This window comes from Astyanax mexicanus, chromosome 23 (assembly GCF_023375975.1).
Source record: "Astyanax mexicanus isolate ESR-SI-001 chromosome 23, AstMex3_surface, whole genome shotgun sequence".
Classification (NCBI taxonomy): Eukaryota; Metazoa; Chordata; class Actinopteri; order Characiformes; family Acestrorhamphidae; genus Astyanax; species Astyanax mexicanus.
Window position 1 is genome coordinate 2,905,780 of NC_064430.1, and position 6,000 is coordinate 2,911,779.

Consider the following 6,000-nt stretch of genomic DNA (forward strand, 5'->3'; position numbering starts at 1 on the left):
TGTGCTGATGAACCTTTTACGTGTTAAAATTATACCTACTTAAAAAAGTTCCCATTAGTAAAAAAGAATGTGATGTTAAATCTATACTTTAACCACTTTTTAATGTTTTTAATTTTCAGTTGGACAGCTCACACAAATATACTTAAATTGTATTAAACAGTGGCGAAAATAACATATGATTAGTATACTCAATAAAAATTTAGTGCAAATTCATATCATTTTAATTACAAACAAGTAGTAATTAAGTACAAATTAGTAGTTCCAAAATACCAAATTAATTACATAATTTAATTATTTTTTTCACAAGGGGGGATATCAGCCGATCGCTTTTTGGAAAAAAAAGAGCCATATTCATATTGAACCTTGTCTTAATCCTTGTCTTTCCCAAACAGGAATTAAGCCTAGACTAGAGGTATATTAATAGGAAACATCAGCACCAGGATGCACCTGATGTTCTCCACTTTAAGGCTAAATCCTGCCTGATATTCAAACTAATCATCTTTAAACTTAATTTTAAATAATAATGGGCATAAAATGAAAATAAAAACAGTTTAATCAGACTCTATCACATGAATGGGCATGAAACTCAACCCAGACTGGCACTGAGTAGATGTAAATTGATAAAATAGCTAAGAAATCTCTTTTAAACAAGAAATCGTAGAAAACAAATCATATCCATGTCTAAAACCCAAAAATCCATTGTTTTTACTGTTATCTCTGAGAGACAATAGCAGTCAGAGATATCAGCCTCTGCCTTTCTGCCAATTCCAGCTGATTTAAACACAGTTTCCTATTTTTATCTTAAAAACAAACCCTTGTCTTCCAAAACAGGGATTGAACCTAGACTAAAGGGACATTAATAGGAAACATCAGCACCAGGAGGCACCTGATGTTATTCACTTTCAGGCTTAATCCTGCCTGATCCTCATCCTAATAATCTTTAATCCTTGTTTTTAATAATAATGGGGACAAAATCAAAATAAAATCAATTCCACCATATGAATTGGCATGAAACTCAACCCAGACTGGGACTGAGTAGATGTGAATTGATAAAATAGCTAAGAAACTTTTAGGTAAATCTCTTTTAAACTCTAAATCGTACAAGAAAATTAACTTTTCTTTTCCTCTGGACGTTTTATTAGATCCATATCTATATCAACAACCCCAAAATATCCATTGTTTTTACTGTTATCTCTGACAGACAATAGCAGTCAGAGATATCAGCCTCTGCCTTTCTGTCAATTCCAGCTGATTTAAAACACATATTCCCATTGTTTTTAATCTAAAACAAAGACTAGAAGTATATCCTACATTTATTATAACATAAACCGGACAAAACCACACATTTCCAGCCCGTTTTGAGGGTAAAAAAACGCCGCGTATCGAGACTGTAGCTTTTGTTATTTGTGTTATGTTGTCCGCGGCTCCGCAGGCCTGTCATGCAGCGGTGTTTCCTACTCCACGCCGCGGCCGGAGTGGCAGCCAATCTCTGATCGCATCGCTCGCTCGTGCCGCTCCCTTCTCTGGCTCTTAAATCAACCTAAATCCCTCAAATTCGCTGAAATAACCGGTCTAGCGGCTGGTGCCGGATCTCACCCTCTTCAGCAGAGCGGGGAGTTGGGTATCGGATGTCCAGGAGCCCCCCTCCACCTCCTCCAACACCTCCAGCACCTCCTCCAGCAGCTCCAACCCCACCACCACCACCACCACCACCACCCGCTCCGGCTGCGGCTCCGGCTCCTCCACGCACCGGCACAAGCAGCCGCTCCACACGGGCTTCCCCAGCAGACCGGTTCCCTGCAAAATCAGCTAAATAAAACACTAAAAAGCCGTAGCTAGCGAAAAAAAAAACAGAGAAAGCGAAGGACAGCGAGCGGTGCTAGAGCTCTGCCCCGCTTTTCTCCCCCCTCACTCGGATGAATTGGCAGTACAATAGCGGGCTGCCACGTAGAAAGAGGACCGGGGAAAGGGACCAACGACCCCCCGGCGAACGCAGCCTTTTCTGGGGGGGAGTGAAAGAGGGCGAGCCGCGGCTGTGGTGGTGGAGGTGCTGAGATAGGGAATAGCTAAATAGATAGTTACACACTTTGGTCTTTTCATGCTACCTGTTGAACACAAAACCCCCAAGGCAAATAACAGGTGCTACTACACAGGTGCATCTCAAAAAAGTCATACAAACTATAAAGAAATATGATATATATTTATATATATACTGGAATATAATCAAGAGGAAGATGGATGATCACAAGCCATCAAACCAAACTGAACTGCTTGAACTTTTGCACCAGGAGTAAAGCAGCATAAAGTTATCCAAAAGCAGTGTGTAAGACTGGTGGAGATCATGATGCCAAGATGCTGTGATTAAAAACCTTAGGGTTATTCCACCAAATATTGATTTCTGGTCTCTTAAGACTTTATGAATATGAACTTGTTTTCTTTGTATTATTTGAAGTCTGAAAGCTGCGCATCTTTTTTGTTATTTCAGCCATTTCTCATTTTCTGCAAATAAATGCTCTAATTGACAATATTTTTATTTGGAATTTGGGAGAAATGTTGTCTGTAGTTTATAGAATAAAACAGCAATTTTCATTTTACTCAAACATAAACCTATAAATAGAAAAATCAGAGAAACTGATTCAGAAACTGAAGTGGTCTTAATTTTGTTTCAGAGCTGTACCTCAGATTTATGAGGGGGTCACCAGGAATTAGGCCTCAAGAACCTTGGAAGAATCCTTATGTGGACTTGCAAAGACTGTCAAAAAATGATATGATGAAATTGGCTCTCATCAGGACTGCCTCAGGAAAGAATTCAGAATGTTCAGAATAAATTCTTTTTTTTTTTTTAAATCAGCCTCTGAAACCGCACGTTATCAGTACTCCTGATAAGAGCACCTAAATGCTTCACATATTTCGGTTTGTTTACTTCGTATTCATTTACACTGTAGGGGAAAGCTATTGTGTTGTATACATTGTTGTTTCAAAAGTGATAAAGTAGTGAAACATTTAAAAAGTTTGAACATGTATTTGTTTATGAAAAACAAATGAATTATCCTAATTGAACCATTATTACCTGTTAGACGTAAGGAACAGCATTGCACTAAATATTGATAGAATAATTTTGAATGGAGTTAGTAATGAAATATTCGCACTGCTTGTTTTTTGTTTGTTTCAGACATTTTCTGAATCATACTAAACAATCATCTTGTTTAGAACCTCCTGAAGTGATTTGAATGATCAGGTTTGCATCTTCTGAAGTGAACAGTTTGAGTAATCAGATTTGTATCTGTTCTAAGTGTGTCTCAGACCATCTTCTGAAGTGAACAGTTTGTGCAATCGGATTTGAATCTGTTTTAAATGCGTCTCAGACCATCTCCTAAAGTGAACAGTTTGTGCGATCGGATTTGAATCAGTTTTAAATGCGTCTCAGACCATCTCCTAAAGTGAACAGTTTGTGCTATTGGATTTGAATCTGTTTTAAATGCATCTCAGACCATTTCCTAAAGTGAACAGTTTGTGCGATTGGATTTGAATCTGTTTTAAATGCATCTCAGACCATTTCCTAAAGTGAACAGTTTGTGCTATCAGGTTTGTATCTGTTCTAAGTGTGTCTCAGACCATCTCCTAAAGTGAACAGTTTGTGCTATTGGATTTGAATCTGTTTTAAATGCATCTCAGACCATTTCCTAAAGTGAACAGTTTGTGCGATTGGATTTGAATCTGTTTTAAATGCATCTCAGACCATTTCCTAAAGTGAACAGTTTGTGCGATTGGATTTGAATCTGTTTTAAATGCGTCTCAGACCATCTTCTAAAGTGAACAGTTTGTGCGATTGGATTTGAATCTGTTTTAAATGCATCTCAGTAATAGGATTTGAGTGCTTCAGCTGGAAGCACAGTGCCATTTGTAATTCCAGAAGTACTTTAGACGTACGCACTCATACTCTGCTCCATGCCAACTGTCACCATGGCAAACAACTCAGCAATACACCATTAGTGCAGGAGCATTTTTACCTGGCATGCAAAATAAAAGCACACTCCGAGTCTTTTAATTAAAGCCGTCTACTGAAGGCATGTGCGACTCGTCCTCATCAGCGGGTGAAAGAAACACTTCCAGCCATAGCGGCTGCTGTTCTGAGGAGACGGAGAGAAGAAGGGATTTAAAAAGCAAGTGATTTTTTTTAGAAGAATAAAACAAAGCAAAAAAAAAACATGTATTTGGCCTTAAGCGTGTTTGAGTTCAGCGCTGGGCAGCAGAGTCGAGGGGTAACTGCTGGTGCTGTTTGATGCTGGGCGTGTGGGTCTCAGAGTTGGTGGATTGTCTAATATGAAAATGTTAATAATTAAAGCAGGCTGGGCTTTGTTTATTAGTGAAACAGCAGATAAAAAAAACCCTTAAGGACAGCAGAAGAGCTGTCGGCTATACAGAGCCTGTGTTGCTCATGGGAGCTTCTTTAATCCAAACTTTATCTTTTCTATCTTCTGTTTTTAGACTCTTCTAGGTCGAGCTCTCCCACTAACAAAGACTCTGAGTCTCTCCCAGCAGGATGTTCTGAAGAGAGAACTGGAGACATATATGCTTCAGGTAAAGGTGTTGTTTATATATGTGTATATATATGAATATACTGTATACTGGCTCATTACTAATATGTGTTATAATTATCATAGGAATCGGAGAGATTGATTATAACTCAGCAGTGGTGCTGTGATTATAGGTGTTTGTTGTTGCTAAAAAGTTGCTAGGTGGTTGCTAAGGGGTTTCTCTTGTGTTGGTGGTGGTTGCTAAGGTGTTGCTAAAGTGTAATTGTTGGTTGCTAAGCTTTTTCTTTATCTTTAGATATTAGATATAATTGTTAATGTATTGCTTGGTGATTACTATGCTACTGAGTAGGTTGGTAATGTGTTGCTTGGTGGTTACAATACTACTGGGTCAGTTGCCAAGGGGTTGCTAGGTGGTTACTATACTACTGAGTAAGTTGCTAAGTGGTTGCTAGGTGGTTACCATGCTACTGGGTAAGTTAAGGGGTTGCTAGGTGGTTACTATGTTACTGAGTAAGTTGCTAAGAGTTTGCTAGGTGGTTTCTATGCTACAGGGTAAGTTCCTTTGGTACAGCTACTGGGTGTTTTCTAAGGCATTGCTATATATTAGCTGATAATCTAGATGTAGTTGTCGGTTGCTAAGGTGTGGCTAGGTGGTTACTATGCTATTGGGTAAGTTGCTATGTGGTCGCTTGCTAGTTTTGTCAAATGGATTAAAACTTGATCTTTTCTATCTTCTGTTTTTAGACTCTTCTAGGTCGAGCTCTCCCACTAACAAAGACTCAGAGTCTCTCCCAGCAGGATGTCCTGGAAAGAGAACTGGAGACGTATACGCTTCATGTAAGGGTTTTGTATATATGTGTATATATATGAATATATTATATACTAGCTCTTAACTAATATTGTTATAGTTATTAATAGAAATCGGAGAGATTGATTATAACTCAGCAGCGGTGATTATAGATATTTGTTGTTGCTAAAGACTTGCTAGGTGGTTGCTAAGGGGTTTCTCGGGTGTTACATTACATTTGGCAAACGCTTTTGTCCAAAGCGACTTACAATAGTCAAGTACAAAAGTAATAGAAGTTAAAGGTAAAACATTTTAGATAGGGCTTAAAGGAGGTCAAAGGGAAATAATAGGATAGAGGAGTGAAGGAGGGGAAGAAGGAAATGAGGTTAGAAGTAGTTAGTGTGTTAGAGGTGTTAAGAGAGTAAGTGCTCTTTGAAGAGCTCTGTCTTGTTGGTGGTGGTTGCTAAGCCGTTGCAAAAGTGTAGCTGTTGGTTGCTAAGCTTGTTCGCTTACAGATATTATAGTTAATGTATTGCTATGTGGTTTCAATGCAACATGGTAAGTTGCTTTTGCAAAGGGGTTGCTAGGTGGTTACTATGTTATTGGGAAGTTCCTACGGCGTTGCTAGGGGTCACTGTGCTACTGTGTCAGTTGCTAAGGTTTTGCTGTGGTTAC

The 6,000-nt window shown here is 38.7% G+C and overlaps 1 protein-coding gene across 1 annotated transcript in view; it reads right to left on the reverse strand.

Moving 5' to 3' along the window:
• The window catches only part of dpy19l3 (dpy-19 like C-mannosyltransferase 3), a 92,366-nt gene extending 90,663 nt beyond the window's left edge, over positions 1–1,703 (reverse strand). Inside the window, exon 1 of the mRNA XM_022665288.2 lies at positions 1,597–1,703. The gene's annotated coding sequence lies outside the window, so the exon portion shown is untranslated. The remainder of the gene's footprint in view (positions 1–1,596) is intronic.
• Positions 1,704–6,000: the final 4,297 nt, after the last annotated feature.